This window comes from Podarcis raffonei, chromosome 13 (assembly GCF_027172205.1).
Source record: "Podarcis raffonei isolate rPodRaf1 chromosome 13, rPodRaf1.pri, whole genome shotgun sequence".
NCBI classification, from domain to species: Eukaryota; Metazoa; Chordata; class Lepidosauria; order Squamata; family Lacertidae; genus Podarcis; species Podarcis raffonei.
The window spans coordinates 3,063,616-3,089,817 of record NC_070614.1 but is presented as its reverse complement, the minus strand read 5'-3'; the positions used below and the strand labels follow the sequence as shown (position 1 = coordinate 3,089,817).

The 26,202-nt window shown below is 41.0% G+C and overlaps 2 protein-coding genes across 2 annotated transcripts in view; one reads left to right on the top strand and one right to left on the bottom strand.

Moving 5' to 3' along the window:
- LOC128400250 (poly(rC)-binding protein 3-like) overlaps nucleotides 1-26,202 on the bottom strand; it is a 285,355-nt gene that overhangs the window by 231,438 nt on the left and 27,715 nt on the right. The gene's annotated exons all lie outside the window — the stretch shown is intronic.
- The window catches only part of PTPN3 (protein tyrosine phosphatase non-receptor type 3), a 261,139-nt gene continuing 259,781 nt past the window's right edge, over nucleotides 24,845-26,202 (top strand). Inside the window, exon 1 of the mRNA XM_053362369.1 lies at nucleotides 24,845-24,851. The gene's annotated coding sequence lies outside the window, so the exon portion shown is untranslated. The remainder of the gene's footprint in view (nucleotides 24,852-26,202) is intronic.

Genomic DNA, 26,202 nt, shown 5'->3' with positions numbered 1-26,202 from the left:
AGTGAGATGAGTGCCACAACCCCAGAGTCGTCCGCGACTGGACCTAATGGTCAGGGGTACCTAATATCTGCCCTAATAATTTCATGGTGATGTTTAATATTCCACTGCTGAGAAAATTCACTGTCATTCAGAATGATTAAATCAATAATTACAGGTTCTCTGATAAAATAAGACACAAAAAGTGGAGTAAATGTATTAATTTCAACAAAAGTGAAAAATCTAACCACCTACACACAGTTCTCACTGGACTTCTAGAAATTTCTAGCAACCACTTCAGCTGAACAGATCAAACTATTTAAACATTTGAATTTACCATTGCCCAAAGTTGAACAAATATGAACAAAATTTTCAAAGACAGAAAACAGCTTTAGGCATTCAAAATATGAAGGGACACCTTTTGCTCCATGCTATCCTTAGAATCATAGAATCATAGAGTTGGAAGAGACGACAAGGGCCATCGAGTCCAACCCCCTGCCAAGCAGGAAACACCATCAGAGCACTCCTGACATATGGTTGTCAAGCCTCTGCTTAAAGACCTCCAAAGAAGGAGACTCCACCACACTCCTTGGCAGCAAATTCCACTGTCGAACAGCTCTTACTGTCAGGAAGTTCTTCCTAATGCTTAGGTGGAATCTTCTTTCTTGTAGTTTGGATCCATTGCTCCGTGTCCGCTTCTCTGGAGCAGCAGAAAACAACCTTTCTCCCTCCTCTATGTGACATCCTTTTATATATTTGAACATGGCTATCATATCACCCCTTAACCTCCTCTTCTCCAGGCTAAACATGCCCAGCTCCCTTAGCCGTTCCTCATAAGGCATCGTTTCCAGGCCTTTGACCATTTTGGTTGCCCTCCTCTGGACACGTTCCAGTTTGTCAGTGTCCTTCTTGAACTGTGGTGCCCAGAACTAGACACAGTACTCCAGGTGAGGTCTGACCAGAGCAGAATACAGTGGCACTATTACTTCCCTTGATCTAGATGCTATACTCCTATTGATGCAGCCCAGAATTGCATTGGCTTTTTTAGCTGCCGCGTCACACTGTTGGCTCATGTCAAGTTTGTGGTCCACCAAGACTCCTAGATCCTTTTCACATGTACTGCTCTCAAGCCAGGTGTCACCCATCTTGTATTTGTGCCTCTCATTTTTTTTGCCCAAGTGCAATACTTTACATTTCTCCCTGTTAAAGTTCATCTTGTTTGTTTTGGCCCAGTTCTCTAATCCGTCAAGTCGCTTTGAAGTGTGATCCTGTCCTCTGGGGTGTTAGCCACCCCTCCCAGTTTGGTGTCATCTGCAAATTTGATCAGGATGCCCTTGAGTCCATCATCCAAGTCGTTGATAAAGATGTTGAATAAGACCGGGCCCAAGGCAGAACCCTGTGGCACCCCACTAGTCACTCTTCTCCAGGATGAAGAGGAACCATTGATGAGCACCCTTTGGGTTCGGTCAGTCAGCCAGTTACAAATCCACTGAGTGGTAGCATAGTCAAGACCGCATTTTACCAGCTTCTTTACAAAAATATCATGGGGCACCTTGTCAAATGCCTTGCTGAAATCAAGGTAGGCTACATCCACTGCGTTCCCTTCATCTACCAGGCTTGTAATTCTGTCAAAAATCGAGATCAGGTTAGTCTGACATGACTTATTTTTCAGAAATCCATGCTGACTATTGGTGATCACAGCATTCCTTTCTAGGTGCTCACAGACTGTTTGCTTAATGATCTGCTCCAGAATCTTCCCTGGTATTGATCTCAGACTGACTGGGCGGTAATTATTTGGGTCCTCTCTTTCCCCCTTTTTGAAAATAGGGACAACATTTGCCCTCCTCCAGTCTGCCGGGACTTCGCCTGTTCTCCAGGAATTCTCAAAGATGAATGCCAGTGGTTCTGAGATCACATCTGCCAGTTCTTTTAATACTCTTGGATGCAGTTCATCTGGCCCTGGAGACTTGAATACATCTAGACTAGCCAAGTATTCTTGTACTATCTCCTTAGTTATTCTGGGCTGTGTTTCCTCTGCTGAATCATTTGCTCCAAATTCTTCAGGTCGGGCATTGTTTTCTTTATCGGAGAAGACTGAGGCAAAGAAGGCATTGAGGAGTTCAGCCCTTTCTGTGTCCCCTGTTTGCATTTCACCATCTTCTCCTCTGAGTGACCCCACTGTTTCTTTGTTCTTCCTTTTGCTACGAACATACCCATAAAAGCCTTTTTTGTTGCTTTTAACCTCTCTAGCAAGCCTGAGTTCATTCTGTGCTTTAGCTTTTCTGACTTTGTGTCTACACGTGCTGGCTATTTGTTTGAATTCCTCTTTTCCCCCCTTTTCCATTTTTTGTACACATCCTTTTTTAATCTTAACTCAGTTAAAAGTTCTTTAGATAGCCACCCTGGCTTCTTTAGGTACCTTCCATGTTTCCATCTCATTGGTATTGCCTGAAGTTGTGCTTTTACTATCTCCCTCTTAACAAACTCCCAGCCATCATGAACTCCCTTTCCTTTTAGTATTACTGTCCATGGGATCTCACCCAGCACTTCCCTAAGTTTTATGAAGTCTGCTTTCTTAAAGTCAAGAAATTGAGTCCTAGTATGCTTGGCTGTTCCTTTCCGCTGTATAGTAAACTTCAGAAGAGCATGATCACTCGTGCCTAATGATCCTTCCACTTCTACCCCACTAACCAGGTCATCAACATTGGTTAGGACCAGATCTAAAATGGCTGTTCCTCTTGTTGCTTCTCCCACTTTCTGGACAATGAAGTTGTCTGCAAAGCCAGTGAGGAATCTGTTTGACCTTATGCTCTTGGCTGAGTTTGACATCCAACAAATATCCGGGTAATTGAAGTCCCCTATTACTACTATCTCCCTTCCTTTTGCATGCTTGGCCATCTGTTCCAGGAAGGCATCATCTATGTCCTCCGTTTGGCTTGGGGATCTATAGTAAACTCCCACAATGAGGTCACTGTTATTCTTCTCTCCCTTAATTTTGACCCAAATGCTCTCACTTTGGCTTTGATTGGTTGGTTGTAAGACAATACTAGCACACCACTAATTCAATATTAGAAAATACTAGTATACTAGTAAGACAATACTTGTAATACTTGTAAGACAATACTAGCACACCACTAATTAGCACACCACTAATTCCTTGTAAAAGCTACTAGTATTTTAATTTTGGAAGAGTGGGTTTTGAACACAGAACAGGGTGGGTAATTGCTATCCCAATATAAGCTGAATAATTTGAGTTGCTTCAGGCACTGCAAGGAAGCAGCAACCAAAGAGCATGAGTGCCAGTGTGTCCTCTGTGCCTCCAGGTCTCATCGAGGCAGCTGGAAGAAAAGGGTGTTCTGTTCCTGCAGACCAAGAAATTGCAGGTTAACCGGCCTCATATAGCCACAATATTTGAGTCTAATTAACGCATGTAGGGGTTAATGCCAAAGAGTAAGCTGTCCTGCTAGGCTTATCCTATGTCACTTTCCCTCACCTTGGAAGGAAATGGACAACTAAGTCTTCTGTTGTTCTTAATCTGCAAGTGAATTCAGGGTGTGAGGAGCTCAGAGCTGCTTCTTACAGCCACATAGCTTTAACCATCCTCTTTTGTTTCAGACAAGAATGGAGTCGGGAACAAAAGTTTTCTTATACCAATAGTTTAGGAACTTTTACCATTTTGTAACCAAGCAATTTTTACTGCCTGTGCAACTTTTTCCTGACTGCTGTACGAAGAAACACATGAATCTGACCTTTGAAGAATTTTGTAAATAAAGCATTTTATGACTTACCTAAACGTGTGGTCTATCTTTGTGCTAGGGAAGTGGGATATTTTGAAATAAAGGGGACATTTTGGGATCCAGGGGAAACACTATATTTTAAAGGTTTTACAGCCTATATTTCCACCTTTCTTTCTTTTTGCTGCATGTTTGCCATGTTACATCACTGACGGCGTTCTCTCACCAAAGAGTACTTGCCCCAAACTTGGGTCTTGGCTTCCAGGATATCCAACAGAAATGTGGGGCAGGGTGAGGAGCAAGTATAAATCAGTCAGGCTTCTTTGGAATATCTGAAAACAACTTACTCTGAACGACGGCTGAGAATGTGGTAGACTGACAGCCAAACCAAGTGACAACCATTGAAAAATTAATATACCTATCTCAAGAAGATAGGTGGGTCAGACTGTTGCAGCAAAATAGTTTGTGGCACTTTTAGGATGAACAAATATATTGTCTGTAATATATGTAGTATTTGTAACAATTTGGTTTCAAAATGTCAAAATTATTAGCTAAAATTTTCACTTGCCTTGCAAACAGGGCAAGTATTTTTCTAGCATCTAACCTACATTTTTTATGTTGAGTTCAATGGGAGCCAACTCCCAGGCATGTATAGGTTTTAGTTCCTTTGAGAAAAGGACCAAATTCACTACCTTCCTATTTATTTATTAATACTTGATTTCAGCAAGTATTTTATTTTATTTTTTAAATAAATTTTTATTAATTTTCCAACACATATTAAATAACAATACAAAACAATACAAAAACAAACATATAAACATGTATAATTTCTTAACCTTCTTTTCCTTAAACCTTCTTTCAACGACTTCCCCATACCTCCTTTTTCTGCATCCTTGTTTTAAATTTTTCCAGCAACTCCTAATTTTATTTACTTATGGCAGTTCCTTTAAATCCTTTTTCCCATATCCAATTGTTTATCGCTGCAATTTTATTTCGCATTACTCAGAACATTTTAGCACTCATTAATTTTACAACAGTTCTTAAGGTAAACTTTAAATTTCTTCCAGTCTTCTTCCACCGTCTCTTTCCCTTGGTCTCGGATTCTGCCGGTCATCTCAGCCAGTCCCATGTAGTCAATCACCTTCGTCTGCCATTCTTCCAGTGTGGGTAGTTCTTGTGTCTTCCAGTACTTTGCTAAAAGTACTCTTGCTGCTGTTGTCGCATACATAAAAAACATCCTATCTTTCTTTGACACCAATTGGCCTACCATGCCCAAGAGAAAGGCCTCTGGTTTCTTCGCAAAAGTGCATTTAAGCACCTTTTTCATTTCATTATAGATCCTTTCCCAGAAAGCCTTAATCTTTGGGCATGTCCACCAAAGGTGATAAAAAGTACCTTCAGTTTCATTACATTTCCAGCATTTGTTATTGGGCAAATGGTAAATTTTTGCAAGCTTGACTGGGGTCATGTACCACCTATAAATCATTTTCATAATATTCTCTCTTAAGGCATTACATGCCGTAAACTTTATACCGGTGGTCCATAACTGTTCCCAGTCTGCAAACATAATGTCATGTCCAATGTCCTGTGCCCATTTAATCATAGCTGATTTAACCATCTCATCCTGTGTATTCCATTTCAACAGCAAGTTATACATTCTTGACAGATTCTTAGTACTGGGTTCCAAAAGCTCTGTTTCTAATTTCGACCTTTCCACCTGAAAGCCGATTTCAGCAAGTATTTTAATTGCCCGTCTGCAATGGAAATATTTTTTTTAAAAGACAGACAAATACAAAAACGCAGGCTGATGCTTCTGCAAAATGCAAGCATATCCATCTCCTAATTATAGGACTATTTAACAGAGCGGAAATCCACAAATACTTCAAGAGCGAAGGGTTATGTGACCATATGCCAATTTCTAGCTGTTTATGTACTGCAATGGCATGAATAACAGCTTTGATTTTATGTATTTTCAGCTGCTTCACTTGGACTAATGTGATGTGAATTAGAATATCATTAGTTGCATCTCGTTTGTTAATACAGCAAAGTTAATCCATATGTTTCTCCAGTGTTTTCAAAGATAAATATGGCCTTGGCTCGAGTGCTGTTTTGTTCCTTTGGACAAAATTATGATCTTCCAACAGAGCAGCTTTGTCAGGAATGTCCTGAGAGAAATAAAGTTATATCAAGTACAATATATGAAAATGATGAACCAGGAAATAGAATGGAAAATCAAACAAATGAGACAAAAGACATTTGAATCAGCTAACAAATGTGGGAAGTTGTTAGCTTGGCAAATGAAAAAAAGACAAAAATTAAATACTATTACAAATTTAGAAGTGGAAGGAAGGAATATACAGAACCCGGCGGAGATTAAAAAATGTTTCCAGAGGTACTTCAAACAATTATATACACAAGGGCCACAGAAAGAACTTGACATAGATCGATTTTTGAAGATAAATGGATTACAAAAAATTCCTCAAGAAAGTAAATTAATGTTGAACTGTAAAATATCTGAACAGGAAATAGAAGATGCCATTCAGAACATGCAATTGGGCAAATCTCCAGGACCAGATGGACTGACTTCAAGATATTACAGAACTTTAAAAGAATGGTTAGTACAACCTTTAAAAGAAGTCTGTAACGAAATACTGGAAGGGAAAAAGGTACCAGAATCGTGGAAAGAAACATATATTACACTTATACCGAAAACAGAAACTGAAAAAAACTCAGCTTAAGAACTACCGCCCCATATCACTACTCAATGTGGATTACAAAATTTTTGCAGATATTTTGGCTAAGAGATTAAAAAAAGTGTTGATGGAAGAGATTCATAAAGACCAGGCAGGCTTTCTTCCGAGTAGACATTTGTCTGATAATTTGAGGAATGTAATTAACATCTTGGAAAAGTTAGAAGTGAATATTAACACTAAAGCAGTTTTAATATTTGTGGACGCGGAGAAAGCCTTTGACAACATTTCTTGGGAGTTTTATGAAGAAAAATCTACAGCGGATGGGGGTGGGAGAAGGCTTTGGAAAAGGTATAAGTGCAATTTACTCTGAACAAAAGGCCAAGCTAATCGTTAACAATGAGGTGACAGAGGAATTTAAGATAGAGAAAGGAACACGACAGGGGTGCCCAATCTCTCCATTGCTTTTTATATCGGTCCTGGAGGTTTTGCTGAACATGATTAGAAGGGACCGGTTGGTTAAAGGTATACAGGTCGGAGCCAAACAGTACAAATTGAGAGCATTTGCAGATGATTTAGTATTGACGTTACAGGAGCCAGAATCTAGTACCAAAAGGGTTTTAGAACTAATTCAAGAATTTGGTCAAGTGGCAGGATTTAAACTGAACAAGTCAAAAACTAAGGTTTTAGAGAAAAACTTAACACCTATTGAAAGAGAGAGGTTTCAGAATGAGACAGGTTTAACTGTGGTTAAGAAAGTGAAATATTTGGGGATTAATATGACAGCAAAAAATGGGAACTTATTTAAAGATAATTATGAAAAATGTTGGACGGAAGTGAAAAAAGATTTAGAAATTTGGTCAAATTTGAAGCTTTCCTTGTTGGGTCGAATTGCAGCTATAAAGATGAATGTTTTGCCTAGAATGTTGTTTTTGTTTCAAACATTGCAGATTGTGGACAAGATGGATTGTTTCAAGAAGTGGCAGAAAGATATTTCTAGATTTGTCTGGCAGGGCAAGAAGCCCAGAATAAAATTTAAGATATTAACTGATGCAAAGGAAAGAGGCGGTTTTGCCCTGTCAGACTTTAAACTTTACTATGAATCAGCAGCATTCTGCTGGCTGAAAGACTGGCTGCTTCTTGAGAACACAGACATTTTGGACTTAGAAGGTTTTAACAACGTTTTTGGTTGGCATGCATATTTGTGGTACAACAAGGTTAAAGCACATAAAGCATTTAAAAACCATATTGTCAGGAAAGCATTGTTTAATGTCTGGATAAGATACAAAGATTTATTGGAAAATAAAACCCCAAGGTGGTTGTCACCAATGGAAGCGAAGGCTCAGAAAAAGCTCAATATGGAGGCCAAATGGCCGAAATATTGGGAAATTTTGGAACAAGAGGGAGATAGACTAAAACTGCAGAGCTTTGAGAAACTAAAAAACAAAGTGCGAGATTGGCTTCATTATTATCAGATAATGGAGGCATATAATTTGGACAAGAAAATTGGCTTCCAGGTGGAAAAATCAAAATTAGAAACAGAACTGTTAGAACCTAAAACTAAGACTTTGTCAAAGATGTATAACGTGCTGTTGAAATGGAATACTCAGGATGAAACGGTGAAATCTGCTATGATTAAATGGGCACAAGATGTTGGACATAACATTATGTTTGCTGACTGGGAACAGTTGTGGACCACAGGTATGAAATTCACGGCATGCAATGCCTTAAGAGAGAATATTATGAAAATGATTTACAGGTGGTACATGACCCCAGTCAAGCTCGCAAAAATATATCATTTGCCCGATAATAAATGCTGGAAATGCAAAGAAACTGAAGGTACATTCTTTCACCTTTGGTGGACGTGCCCAAGAATTAAGGCTTTCTGGGAAATGATCTATAACGAAATGAAAAAGGTATTTAAGTATACCTTCCTGAAGAAACCAGAGGCCTTTCTTCTGGGCATTGTCGGCCAATTGGTGCCAAAGAAGGACAGAACTTTCTTTATGTATGCTACGACAGCAGCAAGAATACTTATTGCAAAGTATTGGAAGACTCAAGATCTACCCACTCTGGAAGAATGGCAGATGAAGGTGATGGACTACATGGAATTGGCAGAAATGACCGGCAGAATCCGAGACCAGGGAGAAGAGTCGGTGGAAGAAGATTGGAAGAAATTTAAAGATTACTTACGGAAATATTGTAAAATTAATGAATGTTAGAAGGATGTTGGGTGAAAAGTTATATGGTTTTTAGCTACAATGCTATAAGGAGTATGAAAATATTGGATTATTAATAGACAAAAATTTAATGTTACATTATTTTAAGATTAAAGATTAGGATAAGTAAAGAGGGGAAGGATTTGCTGAACTAACAAATTAAATTGGAATACAAAAAGGGAGGTTTGAGGAGGTTCGGGAATCAAGCAAATGAAAGAATGTGATGGAAAGATGGAATTGTTTTTTATTTGTATTTTTTCTTTTTTCATTTTGTAAAACTCTAATAAATATCTTTTTTTTAAAAAAGGAATGTCCCAAGACACCTTGGTGCCTGGGGTGAACAAGACGCCCCCTTTGCCACCCATTCCACATATGGAAACCGACAAGACTGGCCCCTAGCTGGGTCTGCATGGGCCAAAAGGCACCTGCCTGCTCCATCTCTTTGGCTCCCTCACCTCCTTCCACCTTGCCCCGATAATGTGCACACCTCCTGCTGCTGCAGCAGCTGCCACACCACCCAAACCACAGCCAGCCAGTCTGCTTGGGCCACCAGCAACTTAAGAGAACAAGACAGAGCCTTAAAAAAATACACCCACATAACACAACCATTTTACAGCTGTGTTAAAATACCAGGCTTTGGGGAATCAGGTAAGGGTAGATTAAAAGACGCTTAAAAAGAGAACTGTTATCTGCAAAATAAACTGGCCATCCTAATCCAGCCTTATACAAACCCATCAAAATAAAGCCTCAAAATACTATGAGGCTACAAGTCCATTTTTGTCTCCCAACATTTGCTATGCAAAACAAAACATCTTATTTTCACTTGAGCAGCTGGTGTGTTTTTTCTAATTATATGTATATAAATCTGTTCTAAGTACTTGCTTGTGTTAATGTTGGCCTTGCCTTAACAAACATACTGTGGGTTTTTTTTAAAAAAAAATAGTGTCATTTCAGAATAATTCAGAAGCTTAATTTCCAACACTCTGTAAGCTTTAATTGTCACACTATTTTTCACATATCTTGTTAGGCCTATCACTTGTACTGAAGGATAATTTGTTTAACGTGAACTTGAAATAACAAAATGCAAACAAAAGCACCAACTATTACATTTGCAAGAGCTTTCAAATTAAATATTTCACTCCTCCTGCCACATGTAGTTAAATATAGAGCTGTGTTCAACATACAGGCAAAACACAGTATTGTCCAACAGGAGCTTGCCCATTCTTAGGCCCTGCAGCTGTTCATAGAAGAGGGGGTATAGATAGATGTCTGCCCAGTGTACTTTCAGAATATACCACATGATATTTGCAAATCTCCCGCTTGATTTCTATTTTATATCTATTTTATTCTAACACTCAAAAATACACTCTGATTCTATATCAAAACAAAATAAACAATGTAAAATTAAGGACGGAGAAAAAAATGTGCAGCTCACTTCTGTTTCTGACTCCATTTGCCGGTAAGTTTCATTTTCACAGGAATTTGCCCACCGTTTGGAACTGTGATTCTTGTTTTGTACGTAACCAGGGTTGGGCAATATCTGGTTTAAAATATCACCAGCTAAACATTACAATATCTTGATATATCACAAGATATATCCGTGGCTGCAGCAGAGGGTCATGCCGCGTCTCCCCGCAGAAGCGGAGTGCTTCACTAGACATCCACGTGGCGGCGGAGGACCTCAATGCGCCTGTCCATGGTGGCGGAGGGCCTTGCTGGGCTTCCCTGCAGTGGCGGAGGGCCCAAGCAAAGGGCTTTGCAGGCATCCCCATGGATCTTTGATTGCATAGCCGTGGGGGCGTGTCCCTCCTGGATTTGCATAATTAGCTGAGCTCTTGAGAGTTTTGGGGGTGAGAGCAGGAAGTTCTGCTGAGTTGGTCTGTGTGCTTGCGAGGGGTTAAAATTGGCTGCAGCTGAGGGCTTCTATACTGTACTTATTTCTCAGAGAGGGAGGAGGGAGTGAGCAAACACAGCAGGAGAGACCGTCTGCAAACTACATTGGTACCTTGGGTTACAGACGCTGCAGGTTACAGACTCCCCTAACCCAGAAATAGTATCTCGGGTTAAGAACTTTGCTTCAGGATGAGAACAGAAATTGTGCTCCAGTGGTGCAGCGGCAGCAGGAGGCCCCAATAGCTAAAGTGGTGCTTCAGGTTAAGAACAGTTTCAGGTTAAGAATGGACCTCCAGGACGAATTATGTACTTAACCCAAGGTACCACTGTATCTGTAAAGAATCTGTTCAGCTGAGCTACCCTGTGGGAAGCTGTCAAGTCTCAAGCTTTTGTTCACTGGTATACTGCCTTGTTGAAACACTTATCACACTGTTATTTCAATAGGTATGGCATTCAAAGGTACGGCAATTTATCTCATAGCCCTATATGCAACAGGCGAAGTTTCCAAAGAGACTTCATTGACATGCTCTGGGATGCGTAGGCTATAAAGTCCTTGCAGGTGGTATGGAAGTTTCCTATTTGGCACCTTGCAGGCCAAGAACAACATCTCCACATAGGAACCTACTATCTGGACCCTGCAATCATCATCTGAGGCCCTTCTTCGTTTGCCTCCTCCACAAGAGGTCAGGAGGGCAGCAACATGAGAATGTGGTGGAGCCCCCATTTGGGGAAGGCTCTGCCTGGTGCCTTCCCTGCACATCTTTAGTAAAGCACCTGGCAAAAACTTAGCTCTATAACCAGGCCTTTGGATTTAACTATCTGTGGCTTTTAGGAGCAGGGATGATGTTTTATTACATTTAATACATTTCCACCCCTAAGTGGGGGTTTTTGCCTGTCTGTTTGTAAGTTGCTTTGGGTTGCTCTGGGCAAGAGCAAGCAACTAACAAATTTAATAAGTAAAGGATCCAGAAGGAGTGGTTCCTGCCCGATGCCCAGACAGGGGCTAGGGCCATACCACTCCTCCACTGGGGACCACTTGGGAGACACACCAATCTGATGTAGGTCATAGGCACACACCCCTCTCTCCCCACTGGCTTCACCCTTAGAAAACACTCGCAGCAGACATGCAGGAGTGATACATTTAGTTGCTCACCTCAATGCCTATGGCCAAACCTTCACAACAAAGGTAACCAAGAAAGCTGTGGCCTTATTTGATCCCAAGACAATATGACGTATGTTATCTAGTTATTTGCACCTTAGGGAACAGGGTGGTCATGGGGCCTTGATACACAATATGCAAAAATCCCTCGTACCACTTTTGCTGTGGGATTTACACTGCAGCATTAGCTAGCATGGTGATAGGGTTAGCAGGATCTCTTTGTACATATGTATCTTTACTTCCAAAGACCAGAAGATTTGTATGCAGTGGAACCTTGGTTTACGAACTTAATCCGTTCCAGAAGTCTGTTCTTAAACCAAAATGTTCTTAAACCAAGGCTTACTTTCCCATAGCAGTGAGGGACTCAATTTAGAAATGGAACACACTCAACAGGAAGCAAAACATGTTCTTATTCCAAGGCAAAGTTCACAAACCAAAACACCTACTTCCGGGTTTGCAGTGTTCTTAATCCAAGTTGTTCATAAACTAAGCTGTTTTACCTTTTATACCAAGGTGCCACTGTATATGAGATACTAGTGTTTCACTTTGTCTTGTGTCTGGAGACAATAAACACCTTTGTTACTTTGAACTATGCAGGAGAGGGGTTTTTCCTTAACTGGGGACTCTGGAAGAAGCGGTTCTGCTGGGAGCAGGAAAGCTCTGAAGACTCTGCTGGGGCTCTGCATTCTCTGCTCATACACCACATGGGTTGAGAGGTGGTGAACTGCCAGCTGACTTCCACAAGCCACCAGCATGCCTGGCACCATCCCTCTGAGGCCTTTGGTGCCAGACTAAAAAGCCTTTCTCTTCACCCAAGCATTGGGTTAATTACTGTTGCCTCCTAGAGTGGTGCTCATCTTTTGCTGGTGCTGTATTTACATTGTCAACTCACTTTGAGACCTTTTATTGTATAAAGTTACTGATGGTTATTATTATTATTATTATTATTATTATTATTATTAGTCAGTACTAGTAGAGAGCAGATGAAATTCAGTTATGTAACATATATTAAGGTGTGCTGAAATTTGGATAGGTTTTCTCTCTCCACCCATCCACCCTACGCAGCTATCAAACCATGGCCCTTGAGTAAAGTTCACCCCCATACCTTTTGACATTGCTTAGTTTACTCACCTCTTGTCTTCATCCTATACCAAATTAAAATCACACTCTTATAAGCTTTCCATCTCTTGCTGTTGTTTAGTCGTTTAGTCGTGTCCGACTCTTTGTGACCCCATAGACCAGAGCACGCCAGGCACTCCTGTCTTCCACTGCCTCCCGCAGTTTGGTCAGACTCATGTTTGTAGCTTCGAGAACAGTGTCCAACCATCTCATCCTCTGTCGTCCCCTTCTCCTTGTGCCCTCCATCTTTCTCAACATCAGGATCTTTTCCAGGGAGTCTTCTCTTCTCATGAGGTGGCCAAAGTATTGGAGCCTCAGCTTCACGATCTGTCCTTCCAGTGAGCACTCAGGGCTGATTTCCTTAAGAATGGATAGGTTTGATCTTCTTGCCGTCCGTGGGACTCTCAAGAGTCTCCTCCAGCACCAGAATTCAAAAGCATCAATTCTTCAGCGATCAGCCTTCTTTATGGTCCAGCTTTCACTTCCATACATCACTACTGGGAAAACCATAGCTTTTACTATACGGACCTTTGTTGGCAAGGTGATGTGTCTACTTTTTAAGATGCTTGTCTAGGTTTGTCATCACTTTTCTCCCAAGACGCAGGCGTCTTTTAATTTCGTGGCTGCTGTCACCATCTGCAGTGATCATGGAGCCCAAGAAAGTAAAATCTCTCACTGCCTCCATTTCTTCCCCTTCTATTTGCCAGGAGGTGATGGGACCAGTGGCCATGATCTTCGTTTTTTGTTGTTGTTGTTGAGCTTCAGTCCATATTTTGCGCTCTCCTCTTTCACCCTCAATAAAAGGTTCTTTAATTCCTCCTCACTTTCTGCCATCAAGGTTGTGTCATCTGCATATCTGAGGTTGTTGATATTTCTTCCGGCAATCTTAATTCCGGGTAGGGATTCATCCAGCCCAGCCTTTCGCATGATGAATTTTGCATATAAGTTAAATAAGCAGGGAGACAATATACAGCCTTGCCGTACTCCTTTCCCAATTTTGAACCAATCAGTTGTTCCATATCCTGTTCTAACTGTAGCTTCTTGTCCCACATAGAAATTTCTCAGGAGACAGATGAGGTGATCAGGCACTCCCATTTCTTTGAGAACTTGCCATAGTTTGCTGTGGTCGACACAGTCAAAGGCTTTTGCATAGTCAATGAAGCAGAAGTAGATGTCTTTCTGGAACTCTCTAGCTTTCTCCATAATCCAGCGCATGTTTGCAATTTGGTCTCTGGTTCCTCTGCCTCTTCTAAATCCAGCTTGCACTTCTGGGAGTTCTCGGTCCACATACTGCTTAAGCCTGCCTTGTAGAATTTTAAGCATAACCTTGCTAGCATGTGAAATGAGTGCAATTGTGCGGTAGTTGGAGCAATCTTTGGCACTGCCCTTCTTTGGGATTGGGATGTAGACTGATCTTCTCCAATCCTCTGGCCACTGCTGAGTTTTCCAAGCTTGCTGGCATATTGAATGTAGCACCTTAACCGCATCATCTTTTAAAATTTTAAATAGTTCAGCTGGAATACCATCACTTCCACTGGCCTTGTTATTTGCAGTGCTTTCTAAGGCCCATTTGACTTCACTTTCCAGGATGTCTGGCTCAAGGTCAGCAAACACTACCTGGGGTATACGAGTTTCTGGTATAGTTCCTCTGTGTATTTTTGCCACCTCTTCTTGATGTCTTCTGCTTCTGTTAGGTCCTCACCACTTTTGTCCTTTATTATGGTAATCTTTGTACGAAATGTTCCTTTCATATCTCCAATTTTCTTGAACAGATCTCTGGTTCTTCCTATTCTGTTGTTTTCCTCTATTTCTTTGCATTGCTCATTTAAGAAGGCCTTCTTGTCTCTCCTTGCTATTTTTTGGAGATCTGCATTCAGTTTCCTGTATCTTTCACTATCTCCCTCGCATTTTGCTTGCCTTCTCTCCCCCGCTATTTGTAAGGCCTTGTTGGACAGCCACTTTGCTTTCTTGCATTTCCTTTTCATTGGGATGGTTTTTGTTGCTGCCTCCTGTATAATGTTGCGAGCCTCCATCCATAGTTCTTCAGGCACTCTGTCCAGCAAATCTAAATCCTTAAACCTGTTCCTCACTTCCACTGTGTATTCATAAGGGATTTGATTTAGATTGTATCTTACCGGCCCAGTGGTTTTTCCTACTTTCTTCAGTTTAAGCTTGAATTTTGCTATAAGAAGCTGATGATCTGAGCCACAGTCAGCTCCAGGTCTTGTTTTTGCTGACTGTATAGAGCTTCTCCATCTTTGTTTGTTTGTTTTTTTATAAAATTTTTATTGGCTTTTCAACACATATTATAAAACATTACAAACAACAAACACAAACAAACAAACATATAAACATGTATAATTTCATGAATTTTTTTTCTTATACCCAATTTCAACGACTTCCCCATGCCTCCCTTTTCTGCATCCCTGTTTTAAACTTTTTCAGCAACCCCTGATCCAAATTACTTATAAATTCCTTTCTTCAACCCTTTTCTTTCCTCTTGTCCAATCATTTATCGCTGCAAATCTGCTATGCTTTACCCATGACATTTTAACACTCACTAATTTTGCAACAATTTTTAAGATAAAATTTAAATTTCTTCCAATCTTCTTCCACCGTCTCTTTCCCTTGGTCACGGATTCTGCCCGTCATCTCTGCCAGTCCCATGTAGTCAATCACCTTCGTCTGCCACTCTTCCAGCGTGGGTAGTTCTTGTGTCTTCCAATACTTTGCTAATAAAACTCTTGCTGCTGTTGTAGCATACATAAAAAACGTCCTATCTTTCTTTGACACCGATTGGCCTACCATGCCCAGGAGAAAAGCCTCTGGTTTCTTATGAAAGGTACATTTAAGCACCTTCTTAATTTCATTATAAATCATTTCCCAAAAGACCTTAATCCTTGGGCACGTCCACCAAAGGTGATAGAAAGTACCTTCAGTTTCATTACATTTCCAACATTTCCAAATGTTGGAATAAATAAATAAATGGTAGAGCTTCTCCATCTTTGGCTGCAGAGAATATAATCAATCTGATTTCGATGCTGCCCATCTGGTGATGTCCATGTGTAGAGTCGTCTCTTGTGTTGTTGGAAAAGCGTGTTTGTGATGACCAGCTTGTTCTCTTGACAGAACTCTATTAGCCTTTGCCCTGCTTCGTTTTGATCTCCAAGGCCAAACTTGCCAGTTGTTTCTTTTATCTCTTGATTCCCTACTTTAGCATTCCAATTCCCTATAATGAGAAGAACTTCCTTCTTTGGTGTCACTTCTATAAGGTGTTGTAAGTCTTCATAGAATTGGTCAATTTCAGTTTCTTCAGCACCAGTAGTTGGTGCATAAACTTGGATTACTGTGATGTTAAAAGGTCTGCCTTGGATTCGTATCAAGATCATTCTATCAGAGATCATTTCCATCTCTAAATTATTCCAAATTTTTGAAAGTATGATTCAAAAAAGAAACGTTTTTCTTAATTTATTTGGGGCATATGCAGAGGACATAGGGGGCATTTTGTTTCCGGACTTCATAAAAATGAACCTCCTCCAATCCTTCTCACTAAAAAGGGGGATGTCTATGAAAACAGAACAGTTACACCTCTTAACACTGAACTCCCAGGTGCTGTGAAATGTTGTCCAGTACTTAACAAACAGCCTTGTTTAACCATCTATCTTCTTTTTTCACATGGTATGTTTCCTGCAGAAGTGTTATTTCAGGCTGTGCTTTCCTCAGAAGTTAGCTGTTTGACACTTTATGGGGTCCCTGAGCCCCCCAACACTTAAAGTGAGAAGTTTGATTTCTCCCTTACCACCTGCCATTTAGGTTAACTGACACCAAAACACTAAATATGCCATATGCTGCAATTCCAGACACTGATTTCAAAGGTTATCCATCTCCTGTTCTGCTTCACTGCTAGTTTCTCCCTAGCCAAACAATCACAGACAAACATCCAACCCCACTCCCTCAAATGTACAACTAACACCAGCTTTTCTGACTGGCCCTGCAAATTGGCTTCTTGGCCCAGACACAACTGGTTGCATGCCACTACATCAGCATTTGGAAAAACTGTGGCTTGTCAACTTGGCTGCAAGGAAGCTTCTCACCTTTCTGTTCAATCCCTCTCCCACGCAGTTTGAAAAACAAAATGGCTTGTCTGCATCTGTTTACTTTTAACATTTCTCATTGGGCATGCAAGATGTCATAAGACGCTCATTTCACATTTCTGACAAATCAGTATTTTCACATGGCAGCACCTATGTTTTGAAAATCCCTTCCTATCGACGTTAGGTAGATGCCCTTACTGTATTGTTTTAGAATCTGCTAAACTGTATTTCAGCAAACCTTTCATTATCTATCTCTCTATCTCTCTATCTCCCCGCTTTTCCCCTTGGCTTCCATTGCAATGATGAGGTACGTGCAACCACCACACAAAGAAGAAAACATACCTTCCAACATTCCTCTGATGAAAATAGGGACATCCTATCCCATTACAGATGAACCTCAGAAGTTGAACAGAATCCATTCCAGAAGTCTCTTGGACTTCCAAAAAGTTCGGAAACCAAGGCATGGTTTCAGTCTGGTTCCCGATTGCGCAGGCACACCTGAAACAATAGCAGAAGCCAAACCAGACGTTTGGCCTGCAACTCCCATGATCCCTAGCTAACAGGACCAGTAGTCAGGGATGATGGGAATTGTAGTCCCATAATATCTGAAGGACCAAGTTATGGTATGAACAGAGACTGGGATTTGAAAGCTTGCCAGGATAACTGGGTGGGAGGTGACAGGTAAAGAGTTTTTAGCAGTGTGTTCTGGGAAGAAGAATTGAGAGAGAAAAGACTAGGATCCATCTTGGGAAGGCTGGCTGAAGGCTGGCTGCACTGCTGTAGGGGACAAGCCCCTCTGGAAATGACCATACTGTATTATCTGGACTCCCTTCATGCAGACTGAAGGTGTAAATAGATGAATAAACTATATTTCTCAAAGCTATGACAGTCTCCGCTGTGTCTCAATTCTCCATAGAAACACAGACCCTGGGTGAATGCCTGAAGCCCCTAAGAATCTTGCAGAGAGTTTTGTAACAATACTTTTAAATATCATTGGAGAATGGGTGGAGCACTGAGACAGAAGGCAGGCAGATTTTGTTCCCATCTCCAAAAAGGAGAAACAAGAGGATACAAGCCACAATTGGCCTGTCAGCTTGATGGCAAAACTGAAAGCTTCTATCAGTGATCATTGAGAAGTCTGTTTATGTGGATTTAGGGGAAAGTGCTGTGATTACGAAGAGCTGGTACAGGGTTCTTAAGCACAACTCATGCAAGACTAACCTTTTCTAACAGAGATCAAGGGAATGTTGTTAGATGTGGCATATTTTTATTTCAACAAGGTACCCATGATATGTTTGTTGGCAAGCTGGAAAAAAGGTGAACTAGATATTGCTAATGGTTGGTGAATTTGTAGCTGGTTGATGGACTGCACCCCAGGAGTGCTCAGTAGCAGCTCCCTATGAACCTGAAGAAATGTGACAAGTGGGGTGCCACAGGGTTCTGGCCTGGGCCCAGTGCTGTTTATTGTCTTTATAAATGAAGAAATGGGGGGGGGGCACTCATAAAATGCACAGGAGACTCCTAACAGGGCAGGCTAGCTAATACCTTATAATCCAGAACCAGGATAGAGAACCAGGCCAGAACTAAGAGAAAAAAGAGTTTAAACACAGATAAATATAAAGTTGGTAGGGAAAATCAGATGCACAAATATAAGGTGGGTGACATGACTTGACAGCACTACATGTGAACACAGCCTAAGAGTTTTAGGAGGCCTCAAGATGAAAGTGAGTCAACTGCATGATGCAGTGGATAAGGAGGATAAGACGGGGCACTGCTGCAGCAACAGAAATAGAGTGCCTGGCTCATGTGAACTAATGGTACCATTCTATTCTGCTTTGGTCAGACCTCACCAGTTCCAGTTCAAATTCATTCTGTCCAAAAATGGACTAGGTTTCAGCCCTGGTTTGTCCAACTAGTTCAGTTCAAATCCCTCAGCAATTCTTTCCAGCTTTTCCCTCCCCTGCCCCAGCCAGTGAAAAAGAACTGCTTTGCTAGCCCTGTGCTCGGGTTTCTTTCCGATGCATTTTACAGACCTGAAGCTCAAGGGACTTCTTTTGTGATCCTTGTAAATGAGCCTTTTTCTCTCCAACTCATCCCTATGGGGACAAATAACCACTCTGGCAGCTGTGTGCTTGGAACGTTAGGAAGTGCTGCACGTAGGGTTAGCAAACCCCATTCTGAGGCAGTTCCCAAAGAGATTGGGAACCCGGCACAAGGGATTTTGACAGGCATGACGACTCACCTGTCAATCATGTGACACAATGGTTCACTTGACAGTTTTGGCCCACAAGGCCAATCCTGAGAAGGATCTGGCCCGTGAAGCCAAAAAGCTTTCCCACCTTGGTTTATAACATCAAAGAAAAACCTGTTTTCTAAGTAAGTTTTATTTTAATAAAAGCTTCTCTGAGTTCTCTTAGGCTCTCCATTCTTAGGGCAGAGGAAATGGGTAGGCCTTCTGACTAGTTGGGGAAGCACAGCACACCCAAGCTGCACCCAGTGGATCATCCATCTTGCTACAGCTTTCAGCTTTCAGCCCTGACTGACTCCATTTACAATATGGCTCATCTTAAGAAATGAGTTGTGGGCCAGGCCTAGGTCAGCCTCTCAGTTGGCATGGCAACCCAGACAGCTTCTTCCTTTTTAAGAGGATTTGGATTAATCTGAGTATGTTACCACAGCTATGTACTAAATAAAGAAGTGATAAGGGAAAACGTTTAGTTCAACATGGTTTCCTTGGACTTGGGTGACCCAGGAGACTCTCCATTAGAAATAAATTTGCTTTTGTGTGCAACATAAAGCCAGCAGTTGCACTACAAAAACAGCTAGCATCTTCTGTAAGCTTCATTGCCTGGAAATCTACACTGCAGCTACCATCTTTTCTTAATGCTCTGTTTGGGAAACACTGTGCATGTGGAACAACCATATATTGCAAAGAAAACTGAGCAAGGAATATTTTCTGCACAAGATGCTGAAATGCCATTCCCTCTGGATTTACTTCTCATTGTTAAGCTGCAGAGGAGGTTGTGTGATGGGTGTCTTAGAAATCACCTGAGTGAAGGCTGGAATTTTAAAAAAAGAAAAGGCCACGATTAGTGAGTAGACCATATCAATTTCTTAGGGAGGGCATTCCAAAGATATGGAACAACCACTGAAACGGTTAGACCCGCCAAACCTAATCACTTTTACAAGGTGGATCAAAGAGCAGTTCTTTGGATTCCAATATTACAGCTAATCAAATCATGCAGTTATAAGAAAGGTTTTGTGTATTAGTTACTTACTAATTGTAAGCATGTAACACCTATGCTTGGAGATCTAAACTGGTTGCTGATTTGCTACCAGGCCAAGTTCAAGGTGTTACTATGAGTATATAAAGCCTTTAACAACTTTACCTATAAGATCACCTTACCCACATGTGCCCACTCAACTGCTTCAGTCGATGCCATATAATACCCATTCCGTAAGAACTCGGTCGTTTAATGTGGCAGCACCTGCACTTTGGAAGCCCTGCATACTGAATTTGAGATCAAGCAGGCGCCTGCTGAAAACATTCTTGTTTAAACAAGTCAGATGTTAGAAAGTTGAGGTGTATTTTAACCTGCTGTAGTATTTTAACTTGTGTGTTTTAAAGTAAGCTTCTTGGTTTTCTTGTTTTCTCTTTTTGTAAACCATTTTGAGGGGGTTTTTAACAATCAAGCTGTATGTAAATTTTATTAAATATCTCTTCAGAGCAGTAACTTGCATCCAAATTCCTGCTAAATGATGCTGAAAGCTGTCAACTGGCCAGTTAAATATTCTCTCTCTCAACACTGGATCATCAACATCTATTTTTACAAACACTACATCTTTAAAGTTCACTGTTATCAAAACTATACTGGAAGTAGTTATTTCACCATTGTGAAAATTCATACGGATTTAAAAACTGATTATACATGGACCCCACCTTTTCTCAAGGTTTTCAGATTGGCATACATCAAAATTATTACATTATATCATGTAAGGAAGTGTGAAGAGGTCAAGTCACCCAGTAAGCTTTATAACTGAATAAAGATTTTAATCCAGGTCTCTTTAGTTTAAGTCCAACTCTCGGTCCACTACACCAGATTGACCCTCATCGATTATTTACTGAATCTGTTGGTCGGGTTGAGCTATTCAACAATGCATGTATTTAAAAATAGGATCCACGTGTCTTCCACCCTAGCATGACTGAAGAATTAAAAATCTTGCACAAAACCATTTGTAAGTGGTTCCAAAAATGGTGTGTTCTACATTTTCAAATGTCATGGCCCTGTTTTAATAAATTACTTCCTTGCGTCCAGAACCTCATTATGCAAGCTGAAAGCAGCATACAGAAAATAGTTGTCCCTGAATCTGGGGATTCTTAATTATCATCAACTGAGATAATAAGCACAGAGTAGACCTATTGGGGTGGCAATCTCTTAAGGTCAGAGCAACTAAACAGCTTTTCAAGCAAGTCATTGTCACTAACAATGTTTCTTGATGAGGCATTTGAAAATGTACTCGTCGTATATGCCAGCCACTAAGCCATGGTGTGCTGCTTGACAAAAAGCAGAAAAATAAGATGCTTTTTCTACATTTATATAACAAGCCAACATTCTTTCACATTCCTGTTTCTCCTGTATACAGTTCTTTATCTGCGTTTCATTTATACTCCTAATGGAATAGAAATTCTACGTGGGAGATAAGCTTTGTTGACCCAGTTTCTGGTTGAAAGGAGGTACCTAGTTGAGAATCTCTCTGATAAATGATACTGCACTATTATTTATGAGAATAACCAAGACTTTGAACCAATATTAAAGGATCAAACATCAACAGAAAACCTAGATTGGTTAGGTGTTATATGTCGACTAGGCCTTCTTAAAATGGATAGTGATTCTCTGCATTTGCATTTTAAAGCACTCCACAGGAAGGATCATCTCCCTGAGATTATACCACATCAAAAGACTTGCAATTAATATGATTTGCATAACAGTAATTCTATACATAAAAAACCTTTTGGGTTTTAAGTCAGATTGTTGAAGTAGGAAACTCTCAAGGGAAAATGAATGTAGGTGTATGAACTTGAAAACCACTTTCCATGTAATAAAATGGTTGCCCTCGTTATTATTTTTTGCAGCATTCAAATTGGTCATTTAAAAGATCTTGATATGCACCATCGATGAAATTGAACATCACGAACAAACCACTCTTTGTGATCCTAATCCTTTTTTATTTTAAAACATTTATAGGATGCCTTTAAGAGTAATGACTCTCTCTAAATGGCTTCCGCAATAAAATATTAAATACTAACAACCAACATTGTCTCACACTAAAAAAATCAGCAGTAAGACAGATCCCGGACCAAACTCAATTCCAGTGCATAGCTATATACCCAGAGACTATCAGGAACAACAATATAATAACAGAATACAGCTATTTTTAGGGAAAGGCAAGTGGCCAGTATAGTCAAGGCTGTCAGAACTCAGCTGGCAATGAGTTCCAAAGCAGAGAAGCCTCAATGGGGAACATTCTCTCACTTGTACCTGCTATGGACTGATGAAGCTGCACTTGTATGAGTGTGAGTGGTACCTCAGATAACTCTGGCACAAACCATTTAAGTCTTTAAAGTTTAAAGGTTGGAAACAGCACTTTAAATTGACCTTTGAAATGCACCAGCAAGCAGTGCAGCTGGTATACAGATGGTGCAACATGATTCACAGGACTATAGGAAGCTGGTATACTAGTGGTCCATCTGCTGCAGTATTTACTCTGGGTCGCTCTCTAGTTTTCATGTAGAAGTCTCTCCCAGATCTACCTGGAGATGTCAGGGATCAAATCTGGAAACTTCCAGAGCTATTTGACTGACCTGCCCCCCTTGGCTAGTCAGCTATAATTTCCAAATTGTCTTTAAAGACAGCACAGGCTTTAGTGAATTATAGTCATCCACCTGGGACATGGATCAGAGGCAAAGTCTGATCTCTCCTGACACGGCTGCAGTTGACACATCAGCCTAAGCTGCGGAAATGTACTCCCAGCCACCGCTGCCAGCTGAGCTTCCACAGTTAGCACCAAATCCTGGAGAACTCCTGAACTGCGCACTTGGAGGGAGTGCAACCCTATCTAAGATCAGATGCAAAGCACTTTCTGGAGCATGGTGTCTTTCTAAGTCTCTACTTGCAGTGCATTCACTTTGTCTGGATTAAACCTCAGTTTGTTCACCCTCATCTGCTCCTGCATTGGCTCCAGGCACAGATTCAGAATTCTTAGTGTCCTGTCCCTGGGATTAGAAGATGGAAACAAGAGGCAGAGTTGAGTGTCTCATGTTTCTGCCCCCCAGGAGACAGTTATCCCCCTCAGTAATTAGATGGTACAAATTTATCAGCTAACTAGGCAATATCAGATCTCCTGTGAAGGGGAGTGTACCTGTCTCTCCTTCAGACAGAATTTACTCACACATGCACAAAAAAATTAAAAGAAAAAAGACATGAGAGGCAGTCTTTATAAAAATTTAATTTACCTCAACCAATATGTACATATAAACAAATGGCATGAGAGCATAAAACAAAAGGAAGAACACAATATATAGTGAGTACTGTCCTCAACCCAGAGTTTGAGCTGGAATTTCAGGGCTGTAGGAGCCTCCCCTCCATAAAGGGGGCACTATATTTAGCAACAACAGTTCCTCATATGCCCACATTCCATGGTGGTCTATTCCTCTGTTCAAGGCAGATATATTTTTCCAGTGGTAATGATTTATAAAATCCTTAACATTACATAACGAACAATCCTGAACAATATGTCATTCCTGGGTTGTCTAGAGTTACCGGTATGCTGGATTGCTGCCAGCCCTCAAAAAACACACAAAAAAACCTGAAACCCCTCTGCTTCACATGATATTCAGGGAACACAACAATTCTGCACACACCTTTTCTGCAAGCCTGAGCTGGGCGTATTTATGTTAACGTCCCTGCCTGCATTTAGCTGTTGTTGTGCAACAGTAAACTCAACAATTAGGAAACTCCAGAGGAGCTGCACCATCTGTTCTTTTATCCCAATAGCCCCAAGAGAGCCAGCCTTTTGTAAGAACCTGTGCAGTGCATTAGGAAGCCAATGTTCCGACTCTCTAGTGACGGAAAATGGAAAGCAAAGAATTCAGCCAAGAATCTCTTCAGAACCATGAAGAACCGGGGAGTCATTTGGGGAGTGCAGAGAGACGTCACTCCAGTCTCCCTCCCTCCTCTGTGTTTCAGAATAGATGTGAAGACATATTCCACTGAGCAACTAACTCTCTCTCAAGCTAACCCGCTTATCCTCCACACCGAATGTTCTATTACATATATTAGGCACACATACCAAGAGCACAAATAATACCTTTGGGTTAAAACAAAAAACACCACACACAGTGACACTTCAACTTCTGTGGGTAACATTCCTATTGTTACTCTGAGGTATGAAGCAAAAAGTCAGAAGAAATGATCTTAATATGCAATGGTATATTCTCCTAAAAAGGGAACTGTGTTCAACCTGGGAGCAGAAAAACAAATTATATAAGAAAGAACCTGCAGCCCAGGACAGGCAAGGAGATTGTTGGAGAAGACCTAGCTACTTTGGAGCAGCTCATGTTTCCAGGCTCAGAGGAGTCAAGTCTCTGCTGAAGGAGCCACTGTCTGCAATCTTTGAGAATTCTAGGAGAATGGATGAGGTTCTGTTGTGTAGAACAGCAGTTCTCAAACTCTGGTGTAAGGACAGTCCACCAGCTTCAATCTGGTGGTCAATAGCCTATCTCTAAAATTACAATTACTGTAAAAGTCATACAGCATCTAACACAGAGCATTACAATTGCTACAACAGGCAGAAAAATAATTAAGTGGACTGCTAAGACCCTCAGCAATTTTCAGGGGAGAAAGGTTTGGGAAGCACTGATGTTGACTTGTTCTCTGTTAGAAAATTATGGGGAAGCAGATTCAACAGTGGAACAAACTGCCTTGGGTGGTATTTAAATAGAGGCTGGATGGACATCAATCGGGGATGCTGCAGTTGCAGATCCTGCACTGTAAATGCTATATTGATCAGGGGGTGGACTAGATGCCTCGAAGGTCCCTTCCAACTCTAAAATGCTCTGATTCTAAGGAGGCCAGCATATTTCCAAAAGCTTCATTCTCCAGCTTCCCCAATGTGCCTTTCTCTTTTTACCTCAGTAGTTTTTAATTCCCCCTCTCACCACTGTTTAATTCTCTCCCTGGTGCTCTCTGTTGCCTTTCTTCCCTATCTCCCTTTTAAAGGCTAAAATATCCGCTGACTTAAGCAGAGTAAGCCCACTGAACTCATTGAGATTTATTTTTGAGTAGAAATGCCTAAGACTGCACTCTAAGACTTTTTCCATCCTGCGTTCCCTCCCTAAGAGTCCAATCCAAATATATTTACTCAGAAGTAAGGTCCTTGAGTTTGTGGGGGACTTACTTCCCCGAAACCAGTGCTTTTTTCTGGGGGGACGCATACCCCTAAACATTTTGTGAATCTAAGTTTGGATTCATTGAGGGGCAGTATTTCAATATGAGTAGGAAAATGAGAGTACCCCTAAACATATTTTTTTATAGAAAAAAAGCACTGCCTGTAACTATATGTAGGATTGTGGCTTGAACTTCTCTGTTTTAAATTTCAACATCTCAACAAAAGGAGACTTCATCTGTAACAATGACTGTCTACTTTATGAAGTATCCAATATTCACTCTGATGCTAATTTGTATAAATCTTTCCCTATAGCTGAACCATTCATAAGCAGGTCTGTGTACACACATGCTTTGTATTTAAAAGAAAATTTACGGAATTACAGAAGCTTGTCAAGTGACATGCACATTTAAAAGAAAAAGAAGAAGAGGAAGAGAGAAAAGGGTTGACAGAAAGAGCAAGAAGGTGGGTGTCATCGTGTTCCCACACACACACACTTTGGCTTTTCCCATGCTCACCACAGGCTCTGGTCATATCCCCCACCAGCAGTCTGCAAAAGCAGCATGCATAAGCCCTAAGGTTTGCCTTGTATCAGTGTCAGTATCTGGTTTTAAAACATTAATGATCAAGCCCCTTGCCTCCAGCTCATGTGAGCTGCAGTGGGGGCTTCATTAAACTGCTCCACTGAGGCACAGGCAACCCCCCCAAGCGGAGCAGTTTAAAGAAGCCACCTGCCCACGCGTTCCTTCTGTGGTATAAGGGCCAAAGCATAATGGCAGCTTCACCCAGATTACCGCGGCCTCATACTGATCCTCGGTGATGTATTGATACATTGCCCAGGCCTAGTCATTGATTAAACTTGAGTGTTGGTAG